The following is a 20,884-nucleotide window of genomic DNA, read 5'->3' as shown; positions in this document are numbered from 1 at the left end:
GGTTGAGCTTTCAAGCTTCCATGTGCATGTGCCTCAAATTGGAGTTAAACGCCACCCTGGGTGCCAAAATAGGCATTTAACGCCAAGAAGTGTGCCAGTTCTGGGGTTTTACGCCAGAAAAGGGTTTCTGGCTGTCGTTTAATGCCAGTTTGGGCCATCAAGTCTCGAGCAAAGTATGGACTATTATCCATTGTTGGAAAGAACAAGATGTCTACGTTCCAACGCAATTTAGAGCGCGCCAATTGGGCTTTTGTAGCTCCAGAAAATCCACTTCGAGTACAGGAGGGTCAGAATCCAACAGCATCTGCAGTCCTTTCTCAGCCTCTAAATCAGATTTTTGCTCAAGTCCCTCAATTTCAGCTAGAAAATACCTGAAATTATAGAAAAACACACAAACTCATAGTAAAGTCCAAAAATGTGATTTTTGCATAGAAACTAATAAAAATATAATAAAAAGTAACTAAAACATACTAAAAACTACCTAAAAACAATACCGAAAAGCGTATAAATTATCCGCTCATCACAACACCAAACTTAAATTGTTGCTTGTCCCCAAGCATCTAAAAACAAAATAGGATAAAAAAAGAAGAGAAAATACAATAAATTTCAAAACATCAATGAAGCTTAGTTCCAATTAGATGAACGGGACTAGTAGCTTTTTGCTTCTGAACAGTTTTGGCATCTCACTTTATCCTTTGAAGTTCAGAATGATTGGCATCCATAGGAACTCAGAATTCAGATAGTGTTATTGATTCTCTTAGTTTAGTATGTTGATTCTTGAACACAACTACCTTATGAGTCTTGGCCGTGACCCTATGCATTTTGTTTTCCAATATTACCACCGGATACATAAGTGCCACGGACACATAACTGGGTGAACATTTTCAGATTGTGACTCAGCTTTGCTAGAGTCCCCAGTTAAAGGTGTCCAGAGTTCTTAAGCACACTCTTTTTGCTTTGGATCACGACTTTAACCACTCAGTTTCAAGCTTTTCACTTGGACCTTCATGACACAAGCACATAGTTAGGGACATCTTGATTTAGCCACTTAGGCCAGGATTTTATTCCTTTGGGCCCTCCTATCCATTAATGCTCAAAGCCTTGGATCATTTTTACCCCTGCCTTTTAGTTTAAAGGGTTATTGGCTTTTTTTTTTGCAAGCTTTTTGTTTTTCACTGCTTTTTCTTGCTTTAAGAATCAATTTTATGATTTTTCATATTATCAATAACATTTTTCTTTTTTCATTATTCTTTCAAGAGCCAACAATTTTAACATTCATAAACTTCACTATAAAAAATATGCACTGTTCAAGCATTCATAAGAAAACAAAAAGTATTGCCACCATATCAAAATAATTAAACTATTTTCAAGATAGAATTCAAAATTCATGTACTTCTTTTTCTTTTTCAGAAAACATTTTTCATTTAAGAAAGGTGAAAGATTCATGGAACATTCATAGCTTTAAGATATAGACACTAAACACTAATGATCATGTAATGAAGACACAAACATAGTCAAAACATAAAGCATAAAAACGAAAAACAGAAAAGAAAAATAAACAAGGAGATCAAAGAATAGGTCCACCTTAGTGATGGTGGCTTCTTCTTTCTCTTGAAGAACAAATGGAGTTCTTCAGCTCCTCTCTCATGGCCTTTTGGTCCTCTCTGATTTCATGGAGGATGATGGAGTGCTCTTATTGAGGTCCATGAGTGGGCTCTCTTGTTTTCTCCATCATCTTTCTAGTGATGGGCTTTTGAGATGAATCTCTCCATCTCCCATGACTCGGAGTTGAAAGCAACTGCCTTTCCTTTCCTCTTCCTAGAGGTTTCTCCGGCCTTAGGTACCATTAATGGTTATGGAAAGCTTCCACACCAAACTTAAAAGCTTTGCTCGTTCTCGAGCAAAATAAGATAGAAGGGAGTAGAAGAAGAATGATGCAATTAATTTTGAAAACTTATTACTGTATACAAGAAAAATTAAAAAGGGTTGAAAAGAATTTGAAAAGATATGTAAGTTTTGAAAACGTTTTGGAAGGAATTAAAAAGAATTAAAAAGAATTGGAAAGATTATTAATATTTGAAAATAGAAATTAAATGATGAGCGTTTAAAATATGTTTGATACAAAAAATTATGACTTAAAACATGAAAAATTGAAAAGAAATCGAATTGGAAACAAAATTACCTCTCTTGTGTCATCCTGGCATTAAATGCCCCAAATGCTATCCATTCTAGCGTTTAACGCCCACTTGACTGCCTCTTTGGGCGTTTAACGCCCAGCCAGATACCTTGGCTGGCGTTAAATGCCAGGAATCCTTCTTTACTAGGCATTTTTCTGAACACCCAACATGCTGCCTGCATGGGCGTTAAACACCCATTCTGCTATCCTTACTGGCGTTTAAACGTCAGTAAGCATGTCCTCCAGGGTGTGCTATTTTTGATGCTGTTTTTGCTTCCGCTTTAATTTTGCAGCTATTTTTATGACTCCACATGATCATCAACCTAAAGAAAACATAAACTAACAATGGAAAATGAAATGAAAAAGTAATTAGCATAGATAAATAATATTGGGTTGCCTCCCAATAAGTGCTTCTTTACTGTCTTTAGCTGGACTTTTACTGAGCTTTTAATTTAGTCTCAGTTTTGAGCACTTTTGCTCAACATTGCCTTCAAGTTTATCTTTGACTCTCTATCCATTAACAATGAACTTTTTCTTAGAGTCAATATCCTAAAGCTCTACATATCCATATGGTGACACACTTGTAATCACATATGGTCTCTTCCACTGGGATTTTAATTTCCCAGGGAACAATCTGAGCCTAGAGTTAAACAACAGAACCTTCTGTCTTGGCTCAAAGACTCTAGATGACAGCTTTCTGTCATGCCACCTTTTTGCTTTCTCCTTGTAAATTTTAGCATTTTTGAAAGCATTGAGTCTGAACTCCTCTAGCTCATTCAATTGGAGCAATCTTTTCTCTCTAGCTACCTTAGCATCAAGGTTTAGGAACCTGGTTGCCCAGTAAGCCTTATGTTCCAGTTCCACTGGCAGATGACAGGCTTTTCCATACACAAGCTGGTATGGAGAGGTCCCTATAGGAGTTTTGAATGCGGTTCTGTATGCCCACAGAGCATCATCCAGAGTTGTGGATGATACGGAGTTGCCACTTTGTGGTTAATTCCATATAGGATCAGAGCAGAGTCAAGCTGTTTATTTCAGAAATGAGTGCCTCCATCACTGATCAGTACTCTAGGGACACCAAACCTACTGAAGATATGCTTCTGGAGGAACTTCAGCACTGTCTTAGTATCATTAGTGGGCGTTGCAATTGTCTCTACCCATTTAGATACATAGTCTACTGCTACCAGAATATAAGTGTTTAAATATGATGGTGGGAAAGGCCCCATGAAGTCAATACCCCATACATCAAACAACATAATCTCTAAGATCCCTTGATGAGGCACGACATCACCGTGAGGCAGATTACCAGCTCTCTGGCAACTGTCACAGTTATGTACAAACTTTCAGGAGTCTCTATAGAGTGTAGGCCAGTGGAATCCACATTGGAGAACTTTTGTGGCTGTTTGCTCCTCCAAAATGTCCTCCAAATTATGATCCATAACAATGCCATAGGATCTTCTGTGCCTCTTCTCTAGGCACACATCTACGGATTATTCCGTCTGCACATCTCTTAAAGAGATATGGTTCATCCCACAAGTAGTACTTTGCATTAGAAACCAATTTTTTTGTTTACTGCTTACTGTACTCTTTCGGTATGAATCTCACAGCTTTATAATTTGCAATGTCTGCAAACCACGGTACTTTCTGAATGGCAAAGAGTTGCACATTGGTGCACGAAATTGTGATCATCAATGGCGCCATCAACATGGTATGCTCAATTGCAATCTCAACTCTATATCACAACTTCACACAACTAACCAGCAAGTGCACTGGGTCGTCCAAGTAATAAACCTTACGCGAGTAAAGGTCGATCCCATGGAAATTGTTGGTATGAAGCAAGCTATGGTCATCTTGTAAATCTCAGTCAAGATGATTCAAATGGTTATAAATGATTTATGAATAAAGCATAAAATAAAGATAGAGATACTTATGTAATTCATTGGTGAGAATTTCAGATAAGCGTATGGAGATGCTTTGTCCTTTCCGTCTCTCTGTTTTCCTACTGTCTTCATCCAATCCTTCTTACTCCTTTCCATGGCAAGCTGTATGTTGAGCATCACCGTTGTCAATGGCTACAGTCCCAGTGATTCTTTTGCGTCTGTCACTAACGCCCCACAATCGCGAGTTTGAAGCTCGTCACAGTCACTCAATCCTTGAATCCTACTCAGAATACCACAGACAAGGTTTAGACCTTCCGGATTCTCTTGAATGCCGCCATCAATTCTAGCTTATACCACAAAGATTCCGATTAAGGGATCCAAGAGATATCCACTCAATCTAAGGTAGAACGGAGGTCGTTGTCAAGCACACATTCATAGGTGAAAATGATGATGAGTGTCACGGATCATCACATTCATTAAGTTGAGGAACAAGTGATATCTTAGAACAAGAATAAGCCGAATTGAATAGAAGAACAATAGTAATTGCATTAATACTCGAGGTACAGCAGAGCTCTACACCTTAATCTATGGTGTGTAGAAACTCCACCGTTAAAAATACATAAGAACAAGGTCTAGGCATGGCCGAGAGGCCAGCCTCCATGATCTAAGGACTAGGCATCCAAAGATGATCCTAAGATCTAAAGTGATCAAAAGATAAAAATACAAAAGCAAAAGGTCCTATTTGTAGAGAACTAGTAGCCTAGGGTTTACAAAGATGAGTAAATGACATAAAAATCCACTTTCGGGCCCACTTGGTTTGTGCTTGGGCTGAGCATTGAAGCATTTTCGTGTAGAAACTTTTCTTGGAGTTAAACGCTAGCTTTTGTGCCAGTTTGGGCGTTTAACTCCCATCCTTGTGCCAGTTCCGGCGTTTTACGCCAGAATTCTTGAGCTGACTTGAAACGCCTGTTTGGGCCATCAAATCTCGAACAACGTATGGACTATTATACATTGCTGGAAAGTTCAGGATGTCTACTTTCCAACGCAATTGAGAGCGCGCCAATTGGGTTTCTGTAGCTCCAGAAAATCCAATTTGAGTGCAGGGAGGTCAGAATCCAACAGCATCTGCAGTCCTCTCCAGTCTCTGAATCAGATTTTTGCTCAGGTCCCTCAATTTCAGTCAGAAAATACCTGAAATCACAGAAAAACACACAAACTCATAGTAAAGTCCAGAAAAGTTAATTTTAAATAAAAACTAATAACAATATAATAAAAACTAACTAAAACATACTAAAAACATACTAAAAACAATGCCAAAAAGCGTATAAATTATCCGCTCATCACAACACCAAACTTAAATTGTTGCTTGTCCCCAAGCAACTAAAAATCAAATAATATAAAAAGAAGAGAATTTGCAATGAATTCCAAAAACATCTATGAAGATTAGTATTAATTAGATGAGCGGGGCTTTTAGCTTTTTGCCTCTGAACAGTTTTGGCATCTCACTATATCCTTTGAAATTCAGAATGATGGGCTTCTATAGGAACTCAGAATCCAGATAGTGTTATTGATTCTCCTAGTTAAGTATGATGATTCTTGAACACAGCTACTTTATGAGTCTTGGCCGTGGCCCAAAGCACTCTGTCTTCCAGTATTACCACCGGATACATACATGCCACAGACACATAACTGGGTGAACCTTTTCAGATTGTGACTCAGCTTTGCTAGAGTCCCCAATTAGAGGTGTCCAGGGTTCTTAAGCACACTCTTTTTGCCTTGGACAACTTTATTATTTCTTTTTCTTTTTTTCTTTCTCTCTTTTTTTTGAATTCACTGCTTTTTCTTGCTTCAAGAATCATTTTTATGATTTTTCAGATCCTCAGTAACATGTCTCCTTTTTCATCATTCTTTCAAGAGCCCACATTCATGAACAACAAATTCAAAAGACATATGCACTGTTCAAGCATACATTCAGAAGTCAAAGTATTGCCACCACATCAAAATAATTAATCTGTTATAAAATTCAAAATTCATGCAATTCTTCTCTTTTTCAATTAAGAACATTTTTCATTTAAGAAAGGTGATGGATTCATAAGACATTCATAACTTTAAGGCATAGACACTAAGACACTAATGATCATAAGACACAAACATAGATGATGAACATAAGCATAAAAATTTGAAAAATAAGAAAATAAAGAACAAGGAGATTAAAGAACGGGTCCACCTTAGTGATGGCGGCTTGTTCTTCCTCTTGAAGATTTTATGGAGTGCTTGAGCTCCTCAATGTATCTTCCTTGCCTTTGTTGCTCCTCTCTCATGATTCTTTCATCTTCTCTAATTTCATGGAGGAGAATGGAATGTTCTTGGTGCTCCACCCTTAGTTGTCCCATGTTGGAACTCAATTCTCCTAGGGAGGTGTTGATTTGCTCCCAATAGTTTTGTAGAGGAAAGTGCATCCCTTGAGGCATCTCAGGGATTTCATGATGAGTAGGATCTCTTGTTTGCTCCATCCTTTTCTTAGTGATGGGCTTGTCCTCATCAATGAGGGTGTCTCCCTCTATGTTAATTCCAACTGAAGAACAGAGGTGACAAATGAGATGAGGGAAGGCTAACCTTGCTAAGGTAGAGGACTTGTCCGCCACCTTATAAAGTTCTTGGGATATAACCTCATGAACTTCTACTTCCTCTCCAATCATGATGCTATGAATCATGATAGCCCGGTCTATAGTAACTTCGGACCGGTTGCTAGTGGGAATGATTGAGCGTTGGAAAAACTCCAACCATCCTCTAGCCACGGGCTTGAGGTCATGCCTTCTCAGTTGAACCGGCTTCCCTCTTGAATCTCTCTTCCATTGAGCGCCCTCTTCACAAATGTCTATGAGGACTTGGTCCAACCTTTGATCAAAGTTGACCCTTCTAGTGTAAGGGTGTTCATCTCCTTGCATCATGGGCAAGTTGAATGCCAATCTTACATTTTCCAGACTTAAATCTAAGCATTTTTCCCGAACCATTGTAAGCCAATTCTTTGGGTCCGGGTTCACACTTTGATCATGGTTCTTGGTGATCCATGCATTAGCATAGAACTCTTGAACCATTAAGATTCTGACTTGTTGAATGGGGTTGGTAAGAACTTCCCAACCTCTTCTTCGGATCTCATGTCGGATCTCTGGATATTCACTCTTTTTGAGCTTGAAAGGGACCTCGGGGATCACCTTCTTCATGGCCACAACTTCATAGAAGTGGTCTTGATGCACCCTTGAGATGAATCTCTCCATCTCCCATGACTCGGAGGTGGAAGCTTTAGCCTTCCCTTTCCTCTTTCTAGAGGTTTCTCTGGCCTTAGATGCCATAAATGGTTATGGAAAAACAAAAAGCAATGCTTTTACCACACCAAACTTAGAAGGTTTGCTCGTCCTCGAGCAAAAGAAGAAAGAAGAGAGTAGAAAAAGAAGAAATAGAGGAGATGGAGGTGGCTTTGTGGTTCGGCCAAGGGGGAGAAGTAGTGTTTAGGTTGTGTGAAAATGAAGGAGTGAAGATGGGTTTATATAGGGGTGGAGGGGGGTAGGGTTCGGTCATGTATGGGTGGGTTTGGGAGGGAAAGTGGTTTGAATTTGAATGGTGAGGTAGGTGGGGTTTTATGAAGGATGGATGTGAGTGGTGAAGAGAATAATGGGATTTGATAGGTGAAGGGTTTTTGGGGAAGAGGTGTTGAGGTGATTGGTGAATGGGTGAAGAAGAGAGAGAGTGGTGGGGTAGGTGGGGATCATGTGGGGTCCACAGATCCAGAGGTGTCAAGAAAAATTCATCCCTGCACCAAGTGGCGAGCAAAAATGCTCTTGCTGCCATTTCTGGCGTTAAACGCCGGGCTGGAGCCCGTTTCTAGCATTTAACGCCAGCTTCTTGCCCTTTCCTGGCGTTTAACGCCAGTCTGGTGCCCCTTTCTGGTGTTAAACACCCAGAATGGTGCCATACTGGGCGTTAAACGCCCATTTGCTACTTTTACTGGCGTTTAAATGCCAGCAAGCTTTCCTCCAAGGTGTGCTATTTTTCTTTCTATTTTTCATTCTGTTTTTGCTTTTTCAATTGATTTTGTGACTTCCCATGATCATCAACCTACAGAAAACATAAAATAACAATGGGAAATAGATAAATATAACATTGGGTTGCCTCCCAACAAGCGCTTCTTTAATGTCAGTAGCTTGACAGTGGGCTCTCATGGAGCCTCACAGATACTCAAAGCAATGTTGGAACCTCCCAACACCAAACTTAGAGTTTGAATGAGGGGATTCAACACCAAACTTAGAAGTTGGTTGTGGCCTCCCAACACCAAACTTAGAGTTTGACTGTGGGGGCTCTGTTTGACTCTGTTTTGAGAGAAGCTCTTCATGCTTCCTCTCCATGTGTACAGAGGGATATCCTTGAGCCTTAAACACAAGGGATTCTTCATTCCCTTGAATGATCAATTCTCCTCTATCAACATCAATCACAGCCTTTGCTATGGCTAGGAAGGGTCTGCCAAGGATGATGGATTCATCCATGCACTTCCTAGTCTCTAGGACTATGAAATCAGCAGGGATGTAATGGTCTTCAACTTTTACCAGAACATCTTCTACAAGTCCATAAGCTTGTTTTCTTGAATTGTCTGTCATTTCTAGTGAGATTTTTGCAGCTTGCACCTCAAAGATCCCTAGCTTCTCCATTACAGAGAGAGGCATGAGGTTTATGCTTGACCCTAGGTCACACAGAGCCTTCTTGAAGGTCATGGTGCCTATGGTACAAGGTATTGAGAACTTTCCAGGGTCCTGTCTCTTTTGAGGTAATCTCTGCCTAGTCAAGTCATCCAGTTATTTGGTGAGCAAAGGGGGTTCATCCTCCCAAGTCTCATTACCAAATAACTTGTCATTTAGCTTCATGATTGCTCCAAGGTATTTAGCAACTTTCTCTTCAGTGACATCTTCATCCTCTTCAGAGGAAGAATACTCATCAGAGCTCATGAATGGCAGAAGTAAGTCCAATGGAATCTCTATGGTCTCGGTGTGAGCCTCAGATTCCCAAAATTCCTCATTAGGGAACTCATTGGAGGCCAGTAGACGTCCATTGAGGCCTTCCTCAATGGCGCTCACTGCCTCTTCCTCCTCTCCAAATTCGGCCATGTTGATGGCCTTGCACTCTCCTTTTGGATTCTATTCTGTATTGCTTGGAAGAGTAATAGGAGGGAGTTCAGTAACTTTCTTGCTCAGCTGACCCACTTGTGCCTCCAAGTTTCTAATGGAGAATCTTGTTTCAGTCATGAAACTTTGAGTGGTTTTGATTAGATCAGAGACCATGGTTGCTAAGTCAGAGTGGCTTTGCTTAGAATTCTCTGTCTGTTGTTGAGAAGATGATGGAAAAGGCTTGCCATTGCTAAACCTGTTTCTTCCACCATTATTGTTGTTGAAACCTTGTTGAGGTCTCTGTTGATCCTTCCATGAGAGATTTGGATGATTTCTCCATGAAGGATTATAGGTGTTTCCATAGGGTTCTCCCATGTAATTCACCTCTTTGATTGATGGGTTCTCAGGATCATAAGCTTCTTCTTCAGATGAAGCATCTTTAGTACTGCCTGTTGTAGCTTGCATTCCAGACAGACTTTGAGAAATCATATTGACTTGCTGAGTCAATATTTTGTTTTGAGCCAGTATGGCATTCAGAGTATCAATCTCAAAAACTCCTTTCTTCTGATTCGTCCCATTGTTCACAGGATTCCTTTCAGAAGTGTACATGAATTGGTTATTTGCAACCATTTCAATGAGTTCTTGAGCTTCTGCAGGCATCTTCTTCAGATGAAGAGATCCTCCAGCAAAGCTGTCCAATGACATCTTGGACAGTTCAGACAGACCATCATAGAAGATACCTATGATGCTCCATTCAGAAAGCATGTCAGACGGACACTTTCTGATCAATTGTTTGTATCTTTCCCAAGCTTCATAGAGGGATTCACCTTCCTTCTGTCGGAAGGTTTAGACTTCCACTCTAAGCTTACTCAATTTTTGAGGTGGAAAGAACTTTGCCAAGAAGGCATTGACTAGCTTTTCCCAAGAGTTCAGGCTTTCTTTAGGTTGTGAGTCCAACCATATCCTAGCTTTGTCTCTTACAGCAAAAGGAAATAGCATAAGTCTGTAGACCTCAGGGTCAACCCCATTAGTCTTGACAGTGTCATAGATTTGCAAGAACTCAGATAAAAACTTATGAGGATCTTCCAATGGAAGTCCATGGAACTTGCAATTCTGTTGCATTAGAGAAACTAATTGAGGCTTAAGCTCAAAGTTGTTTGCTCCAATGGCAGGGATAGAGATGCTTCTCCCATAGAAGTCGGGAGTAGGTGCAGTAAAGTCACCCAGCACCTTCCTTGCATTGTTGGCATTGTTGTTGTTTTCGGCTGCCATGTCTTCTTCTTTGAAGATTTCTATTAGGTCCTCTACAGAGAGTAGTGCTTTAGCTTCTCTTAGCTTTCGCTTCAAGGTCCTTTCAAGTTCAGGGTCAGCCTCAACAAGAATGCTTTTGTCTTTGCTCCTGCTCATATGAAAGAGAAGAGAACAAGAAAATATGGAATCCTCTATGTCACAGTATAGAGATTCCTTGAGGTGTCAGAGGAAAAGAAAGATAGAAGGAAGAGGTAGAAGAATTCGAACTTAGAAAGATAGAATTTGAATTGTACATGTTAGTCCATAAATAGAAGGATGTGAGAAGAGGGGAAGAAATAAATTAAAAAGATTTTAAAAACATTTTGAAAATTGATTGATGATTTTCGAAAACTAAGATTAAGAAAGAAGTAAAGTGATTTTTGAAAAAGATTTTGAAATTAGAAATAAAAAAGATATGATTGAAAACTATTTTTGAAAAAGACGTGATTAAGAAAATATGATTGAAAAGATATAGTTTTAAAAAATATGATTGAGAAGATATGATTTGGAAAAACAATTTAAAAAGATTTGATTTTTAAAATCAATGACTTGGCTAACAAGAAAAGATATTATTCAAACATTAAACCTTTCTCAACAGAAAAGGCAACATACTTGAAATGTTGAATCAAATGATTAATTGTTGGCAAGTATTTTTGAAAATGGAAAGAAATTGATTTTGAAAATATATGATTGAAAATATATGATTTGAAAAAGATTTGATTTTGAAAAATTATGAAAACTTGAAAAAATTTGAATTGAAAACAAAATCTTCCCTCTTGTGCCATCCTGGCGTTAAACGCCCAGAATGGTATACATTCTGGCGTTTAACGCCCAAAACGCTACCCTTTTGGGCGTTAAACGCCCAGCCAGGTGCCCTGACTGGCGTTTAAACGCCAGTTTTCCTTCTTCACTGGGCGTTTTGAACGCCCAGCTTTTTCTGTGTAATTCCTCTGCTGTATGTTCTGAATCTTCAATTCTCTGTATTATTGACTTGAAAAGACACAAATTAAAAATTTTTTGGATTTTTAATGATGAGGAAAAATCAAAATGCAACTAAAATCAAATAAACAATGCATGCAAGACACCAAACTTAGAAGTTTGTATACTACTGACACTAACAAATTGAGAATGCATATGAGAAACAACAAAACACACAAAACAAGAGAATTTATAGATCAGAGCAAGTAAATCATCAAGAACAACTTGAAGATCAATGAAGACACATGATAAATGCAAGAAGAATAGAAACATGCAATTGACACCAAACTTAAAATGAGACACTAGACTCAAACAAGAAATATTTTTGGTTTTTATGATTTTGTAATTTTTTTTAGTTTTTTTGAAAATTATGTGGAAAAAGAAAATAAAGAGGATCAAAACTTTTAATAAGAATTCCAGGAATCATGCAATGTTAGTCTAAAGCTTCAGTCTAAAGGAATTAGACATGGCTAGCCAAGCTTCAGCAGGACATTGCATTCAAGAGCTAAATTGATGAAGATCAATCAGCTTTGGTGATGATAAGAACATCACCTTGAAACACTAGAATTCATTCTTAAAAATTTTGAAAAATACCTAATCTAAGCAACAAGATGAACCGTTAGTTGTCCAAACTCAAACAATCCCCGGCAACAGCGCCAAAAACTTGGTGCACGAAATTGTGATCATCAATGGCACCATCAACATGGTACGCTCAATTGCAATCTCAACTCTATATCACAACTTCGCACAACTAACCAGCAAGTGAACTGGGTCGTCCAAGTAATAAACCTTACGCGAGTAAGGGTCGATCCCACGGAGATTGTTGGTATGAAGCAAGCTATGGTCATCTTGTAAATCTCAGTTAGGCAGATTCAAATGGTTATAAATGATTTATGAATAAAGCATAAAATAAAGATAGAGATTCTTATGTAATTCATTGGTGAGAATTTCAGATAAGCGTATGGAGATGCTTTGTCCCTTCCGTCTCTCTGCTTTCCTACTCTCTTCATCTAATCCTTCTTACTCCTTTCCATGGCAAGTTGTATGTTGGGCATCACCGTTGTCAATGGCTACAGTCCCGTCCTCTCAGTGAAAATGTTCAACGCGCTCTGTCACAGCACGACTATTCAGCTGTCGGTTCTCGATCATGTCGGAATAGAATCCAGTGATTCTTTTGCGTCTGTCACTAACGCCCCACAATCGCGAGTTTGAAGCTCGTCACAGTCATTCAGTCCTTGAATCCTACTCAGAATACCACAGACAAGGTTTAAACCTTCCGGATTCTCTTGAATGCCGCCATCAATTCTAGCTTATACCACAAAGATTCCGATTAAGGGATCCAAGAGATATCCACTCAATCTAAGGTAGAACGGAGGTGGTTGTCAAGCACACGTTCATAGGTGAGAATGATGATGAGTGTCACGGATCATCACATTCATTAAGTTGAGGAACAAGTGATATCTTAGAACAAGAATAAGCCGAATTGAATAGAAGAACAATAGTAATTGCATTAATACTCGAGGTACAGCAGAGCTCCACACCTTAATCTATGGTGTCTAGATACTCCACCATTGAAAATACATAAGAACAAGGTCTAGGCATGGCCGAGAGGCCAGCCTCCATGATCTAAGGACTAGGCATCCAAAGATGATCCTAAGATCTAAAGTGATCAAAAGATGAAAATACAAAAGCAAAAGGTCCTATTTGTAGAGAACTAGTAGCCCAGGGTTTACAAAGATGAGTAAATGACATAAAAATCCACTTTCGGGCCCACTTGGTGTGTGTTTGGGCTGAGCATTGAAGCATTTTCGTGTAGAGACTTTTCTTGGAGTTAAACGCTAGCTTTTGTGCCAGTTTCGGCGTTTTACGCCAGAATTCTTGAGCTGATTGGAACGCCTGTTTGGGCCATCAAATCTCGGCAAAGTATGGACTATTAAACATTGATGGAAAGCCCAGGATGTCTACTTTCCAACTCAATTGAGAACGCGCCAATTGGGCTTCTGTAGCTCCAGAAAATGCACTTCGAGTGATGGGCGGTCAGAATCCAACAGCATCTGCAGTCCTTTCCAGTCTCTGAGTCAGATTTTTGCTCAGGTCCCTCAATTTCAGCCAGAAAATACCTGAAATCACAGAAAGACGCACAAACTCATAGTGAAGTCCATAAAAGTCACTTTTAAATAAAAACTAATAAAAATATAATAAAAACTAACTAAAACATACTAAAAACATACTAAAAACAATGCCAAAAAGCGTATAAATTATCCGCTCATCACTCATCTACAAAGGTTTCAGAGATCTCAGTAGGAGGGAGGGACGCTCCTACTACTGGTTCTATCCGGGACAAGTGATCGGCTACTTGGTTCTCTGTCCCTTTTCTGTCTCTTATTTCTATATCAAACTCTTGCAGAAGCAACACTCATCTTATGAGTCTGGGTTTTGAATCCTGCTTTGTGAGGAGATATTTTAGAGCAGCATGGTCAGTGTACACAATTACTTTTGATCCTACTAAATAAGATCTGAACTTGTCAATGCATAAACCACTACAAGCAACTCCTTTTCTGTGGTTGTGTAATTCTTCTGTCCATCATTTAAAACATGGCTAGCATAATAAATAATATGCAGAAGCTTGTCATGCCTCTGTCCCAATACTGCACCAATGGCATGGTCACTGGCATCACACATTAGTTCGAATGGTAATGTCCAGTCTGGTGCAGAAATGACTGGTGCTATGACCAGTTTAGCTTTCAAAGTTTCAAAGGCCTGCAGACACTCTGTGTCAAAGACAAATGGTGTATCAGCGGCTAGCAGATTGCTCAGGGGTTTTGCAATTTTAGAAAAATCCTTTATAAACCTCCTATAGAATCTTGCATACCCTAGAAAGCTTCTGATTGCCTTAACATTGGCAGGTGGTGGTAATTTTTCAATTACCTCTATCTTAGCTTGATCCACCTCTATTCCCTTTTTTGAAATTCTGTGTCCAAGGACACTTCCTTCAGTCACCATAAAGTGACATTTCTCCCAGTTTAAAACCAGGTTAGTCTCTTGGCACCTTTGCAGAACAAGTGCTAGATGGTCAAGACAGGAGTTGAATGAGTCTCCAAATATTGAGAAGTCATCCATGAAGACTTCCAGAAATTTCTCTACCATATCAGAGAAGATAGAGAGCATGCATCTCTGAAAGGTTGCAGGTGCATTGCACAAACCAAATGGCATCCTTCTGTAGGCAAATACTCCAGATGGACATGTGAATGCTGTTTTCTCTTGGTCTTGAGGATCTACTGCAGTTTGGTTGTAACCTGAATAGCCGTCTAAAAAGCATAAGTAATCATGACCTGCTAGTCTCTCTAGCATCTGGTCTATGAATGGTAAAGGAAAATGATCCTTTCTGGTGGCTGTATTGAGCCTTTTGTAGTCAATACACATACGCCACCCTGTAACTATTCTTGTAGGAACCAGTTCATTCTTTTCATTATGAACCACTGTCATGCCTCACTTCTTGGGGACAACTTAGATAGGGCTCACCCAAGGACTATCAGAAATAGGATAAATAATCCCAGTCTCTAGTAACTTAGTGACCTCTTTCTGCACCACCTCCTTCATGGCTGGATTCAGCCACCTCTGTGGTTGAACCACTGGCTTAGCATCATCCTCTAATAGGATCTTGTGCATGCATCTGGATGGGCTAATGCCCTTAAGATCACTTATGGACCACCCAAGAATTGTCTTGTGTGTCCTTAGCACCTGAATTAGTGATTTCTCTTCTTGTGGCTCTAAAGTAGAGCTTATGATTACCGGAAAAGTGTCATCTTTTCCCAAAAATGCATATTTCAGGGATGATGGTAGTGGTTTGAACTCGGGTTTAGGAGGCTTCTCCTCTTCCTGAGGAATTTTCAGAGGTTCTTCTATTTTCTCTGGTTCCTCCAGATCAGGCTGAATATCTTTAAAAATGTCCTCTAGCTCTGATTCAAGACTCTTAGTCATATTGACCTCTTCCACCAGGGAGTCAATAATATCAATGCTCATGCAGTCTTTTGATGTGTCTGGATGCTGCATAGCTTTGACAGCATTCAACTTAAACTCATCCTCATTGACTCTGAGGGTTACCTCCCCTTTTCGGACATTAATGAGGGTTTGTCCAGTCGCTAGGAAAGGTCTTCCTAGAATGAGAGTTGCACTCTTGTGCTCCTCCATTTTCAGCACTACAAAGTCAGTGGGAAAGGCAAATGGCTCAACCTTGACAATTATGTTCTCAATTACGCCTGATGGAATTTTAATGGAGCCATCAGCAAGTTGGAGGCATATCTTGGTTGGTTTAACTTCATCAGTCAAACCAAGCTTTTTGATAGTGGATGCAGGTATCAGGTTGATACTTGCCCCAAGATCACATAGAGCTGTCTTGGTACAAGCATCCTCTAATGTGCATGGTATCATAAAGCGTCCGGGATCTTTAAGCTTCTCTGGTAAGCTTTTCAGAATGACTGCACCGTATTCTTTAGTGAGGAAAACTTTTTTAGTTTCTCTCCAATCCTTCTTATGACTTAAGATCTCTTTCATGAACTTATCATAAGAGGGTATTTGCTCAAGTGCCTCTACAAATGAAATCTTTATTTCAAGAGTCCTGAGATAGTCTGCAAAGCGGGCAAATTGTTTATCCTGTTCCGCTTGTTGGAGTTTCTGAGGATAAGGCATCTTGGCTTTATATTCTTCAACCTTAGTTGCTGCAGGTTTATTTCCTACAAAAGTGGTTGGAGAAGCCTGCTTAAGGGGGTTGTTATCAGCACTTGCAGGTGTCTGATCCCTCATTGGCATTTGAATGCCAGAATTGGGTGCTGTATGGGCGTTCAATGCCAGATTGCTGCCCTTTTCTGGCGTTTGAACGCCAGAATTGGCCATCCACTGGGCGTTCAACGCCAACTTCTCACCCTTTTCTGGCATTTGAATGCCAGAATCATTCCTCTCTGGCCTCTTACTGTTCTCAGAGAGATTTTGTGTAGTGGTTTGGTCATCCTCTGTCGGTTGTTCCTTTCTTGGCTTTCTACTGCTTTGAGTTGAGACATTCAATGTCTTCCCACTCCTTAAATGAACAGCTTGACACTCTTCTGTTATCTGTTTAGATAACTGTTGTCTTGTCTGATCCAATTGTGCTTCCATATTCTTGTTAACATTTTTAGTGTCTTGTAGCATCTCTTTAAATTCTGCTAACTGTTTTGTTATAAAAAAGCAATTGCTGATTGAGTTCAACAACTTGTTCTGGAGGACTTAGTTTAGTGGATACTTCTTTAGCCTCTTCTTTCATGGAGGACTCACTACTTAAGTACAGATGCTGATTTCTAGCAACTGTATCAATGAGCTCTTGAGCCTCTTCAATTGTCTTTCTCATGTGTATAGATCCACCAGCTGAGTGGTCTAGAGATATCTGGGCCTTTTCTGTAAGCTCGTAGTAGAAGATGTCTAACTGCACCCATTCTAAAAATATTTCAGAAGGGCATTTCCTTAGCATCTCTTCTGTACCTCTCCCTGGCATTATAAAGAGATTCATTATCCTCTTGTTTAAAGCCTTGGATGTCCAGCCTTAGCTGTGTCATCCTTTTTGGAGGGAAATATTGATTCAAAAATTTGTCTGAAGACTGTTTTCATGTTCTTATGCTGGCTTTGGGTTGGTTGTTTAACCACCTCTTAGCTTGGTCTTTTACAGCAAATAGAAACAACAATAATCTGTAGACATCCTGATCCACTTCCTTATCACGTACGGTGTCAGCAATTTGTAAGAACCGTGCTAGAAACTCAGTAGGTTCTTCCTGTGGAAGACCGGAATACTAGCAATTTCGCTGCACCATGATAATGAGCTGAGGGTTTAGCTTAAAATTGCTGGCTTTGGTGGGGGATATACAGATACTACTCCTATATGAAGCAGTAGTGGGGTTAGCATATGACCCCAGAGTCCTTCTGGACTGTTCATTTCCACTTAGGTCCACGATGGATAAAGGGAAATGATGTGGATTGTAAATAAAAATTTTATTTCCCTTTTTTGTTTTTGTAATTAAAGAAATTAAAATAAAGTAAATAAAAAAAAATTGATGCAAGTTTCGATAATTAAAAAAATAAAAAGAAATAAAAGAAATTAGAAAACTAAATTAATTAATTAATTAAAAAGATTTGAGAATTTTGTATGAGGATTTTCGAAAAATGAAGAGAGAGAAAGTGGTTAGGAAGTTTTGATAAAAGATATGATTTTAAAATTAAAGATACTTGTAAGAAAATAAATAAAAGAAAAGATTTGAAAAAGATATGATTTTAAAATTTTAAAGATTGAAACTTTTTTAATAAGAAAACACCAAATTTAAAATTTTTCAATCAAAATAATAAAATAGGACAAGTTATTCGAAAATTATAAAAAATTTGAAAAATTTTATAAAAGATTTTCGAAAAATATAAAAAGAAAATTGAAAAAGAATTTGTTTTGAAAAAGATTTAAAAAGATAATTTTTTTTAAAATTGAAATTTTGACTTGACTAACAAGAAACTACCAAATTTTAAAAATTTTGACTAAGTCAACCCAAGGAATTCGAAAATGATGAGTAAATAAAGGAAAAGATATTTTTTTGATTTTTTTTTAATTTAATGAGGAAAGAGAAAACCAATAAAAAGACACAAAACAATTTTGGATCAAAACAAAGAAAACAACTAAGAACACCTTGAATGTCAAGATGAACACCAAGAACATTTTGAATGTCAAGATGAACACTAAGAACTAATTTTTGGAAATCTTTAAGAAAATAAAAACACAAAGGACACCAAACTTCAAAATTTTTGTACTTTGGACACTAATAATTCGAAAATTCACAAGAAAAATAAGGAAAGACACAAAACAAGAAAAACTAAAGATCAATCAAGGAAAATAAAGAAGAACAACTTGAAGATTAAGAAAGAACAAGGAACAAAAAACTCGAAAATATGAAGAATAAAAAGAGCATACAATTCGAAAATTTGAAGGGAAATAAAAAAAACATGCAATTGATACCAAACTTAAAACATGAAACTAAACTCAAACAGAAGACTAAATTATTAGTTTATTGGTTTTTATCTATTTATTAAAATTTTTCGAAAAAATCTAGAAAAAGAAAGCAAGGATTTTAAAATTCTAACAAAAACAATATTAAAAAAAACTCAGAAAAATTAAAGATTAATAAAGAAAAATAAGATTTTTGAAAGATTTTTGAAAAGAAAATAAAAGACTCAGATTTAGTGACTCTAAAGCAAAGAGATAAATTTTTCCTAATCTAAGTAACAAGATGAACCGTCAGTTGTCCAAACTCGAACAATCCCCGGCAACGGCGCCAAAAACTTGGTGCACGAAATTGCAATCACACCTTTGCAACTCCGCAAAACTAACCAGCAAGTGCACTGGGTCGTCCAAGTAATACCTTACGTGAGTAATAATCGATCCCACGGAGATTGCCAGCTTGAAGCAAGCTATGGTTATCCTGTAACTCTTAGTAAGGGGATTAGTGATAAAAATGATTTTGTTTGTAAAAAGTAAAAGAGCATGAAATGAATGATATTTGTTATTCAGTAATGGAGAACAAGTTGAGAGTTCAGACATGCTCTGTCTTCTGAATCTCTGCTTTCCTACTATCTTCTTCTCCAAACACGCATGACTCCTTCTATGGCAAGCTATATGTTGGTGGATCACCGTTGTCAATGGCTACCATCCGTCCTCTCAGTGAAAATGGTCCAGGTATAATTTCTGTACGGCTAATCATCTGTCGGTTCTCACTTGTGTCGGAATAGGATCTCTCTATCCTTTTGCACACTGTCACTGCACCCAACATTCGTGAGTTTGAAGCTCGTCACAGTCATCCCATCCCAGATCCTACCCGGAATACCACAGATAAGGTTTAGACTTTCTAGATCTCAGGAATGCTGCCAATCGGTTCTAGCCTCTACCACAAAGGTTCTGATCTCACGAGTTTGAATGCTCTGTTGTCAGGAGATGCAAGCCAACTCGTGGATTAGAATCCCAAGAGATATGCACTCAAGCTGTCGCCCAATGGCTACGTTGAGCTCTGATAGAGTGGAAGTGGTTGTCAAGCACGCGTTCATAATTTTAAGAATGCTGATGAGTGTCACGGATCATCACATTCTTCATATTGAAGTACGAGTGAGTATCTTAGAACAGAAGCAAGCGTGATTGAATAGAAAACTATAGTAATTGCATTAATCCATTGAAACACAGCAGAGCTCCTCACCCCCACCTATGGAGTTTAGAGACTCATGCTGTAGGAGATACAATATGAGATGTAAAATGTCATGAGTTTCAAAATGAATCTCTAAAAGTAGTTTTTATACTAAACTAGTAACCTAGGTTTATAGAAAATGAGTAACTAAGTGCAGATAGTACAAAAATCCACTTCTAGGGCCCACTTGGTGAGTGTTTGGGCTGAGCTTCAAGCTTCCACGTGCATGTGCCTCAAATTGGAGTTAAATGCCACCCTGGGTGCCAAAATGGGTGTTTAACGCCAAGAAGTGTGCCAGTTCTTGCGTTTTACGCCAGAAAAGGGTCTCTAGCTAGCGTTTAATGCCAGTTTCGGCCATCAAGTCTCTAGAAAAGTATGAACTATTATATATTTCTGGAAAGCCCAAGATGTCTACTTTCCAACTTAATTAAGAGCGCACCAATTGGGCTTCTTTAGCTCAAGAAAATCAAGTTTGAGTGCAGGAGGGTCAGAATCCAACAACATCTGTAGTCCTTTCTCAGCCTCTGAATCAGATTTTTGCTCAGGTCCCTCAATTTCAGCCAGAAAATATTTGAAATTATAGAAAAACACACAAACTCATAGTGAAGTCCAGAAATGTATTTTTTGCATAGAAACTAATAAAAATATAATAAAAAATAACTAAAACATACTAAAAACTACCTAAAATAATGCTGAAAAGCGTATAAATTATCCGCTCATCAAGTATACTACTGTCCTCTGCACAGTTTCAATTTTCCTCTTTAAATTCGAAAATTGGTATGAGTTTTGAGTAATTTTGTGATTTTGTTTGTTTAGAAATACCCTAGTATGAGCCAATGGTGATATTCATCCCAAAATTTAGTGGGTTGAGGTAAGAAACCTCAAAACCTTTGTGATTCATCAAATTTTATTAACCCTAGATTAATGTATATGTGAAATTGGTTATGTTAGTGTTGTTGGATATATTTGGAGCACTTCGAAGAAGGTGTTGGTAGCTAAAGCTTATTGGTGATGATTGAGAGCCTTGGAAGCTTAAATTATGTTGTGTTTGGGTGTGAACCACCGTTATTAAGGTACGGTTTAAGTTTCATTTAAGTACCGTGTGGTATGATGAGAATTCCAAGGCTAAATACCCCTAGGATTAGGTTTGGATTGTGTAAATAGTTA

At 38.5% G+C, this 20,884-nt stretch overlaps 1 non-coding gene across 1 annotated transcript; it reads left to right on the top strand.

Annotated features, from left to right (window-relative positions):
- Positions 1-9,971: 9,971 nt before the first annotated feature.
- On the top strand, positions 9,972-10,079 carry LOC112714231 (small nucleolar RNA R71). The gene has a single exon (XR_003159185.1). It is a non-coding gene; the product is annotated as a small nucleolar RNA R71 (small nucleolar RNA).
- Positions 10,080-20,884: the final 10,805 nt, after the last annotated feature.

This window comes from Arachis hypogaea, chromosome 9 (assembly GCF_003086295.3).
Source record: "Arachis hypogaea cultivar Tifrunner chromosome 9, arahy.Tifrunner.gnm2.J5K5, whole genome shotgun sequence".
Taxonomy (NCBI): domain Eukaryota; kingdom Viridiplantae; phylum Streptophyta; class Magnoliopsida; order Fabales; family Fabaceae; genus Arachis; species Arachis hypogaea.
This window is presented reverse-complemented; position numbering and strand designations above follow the sequence as displayed.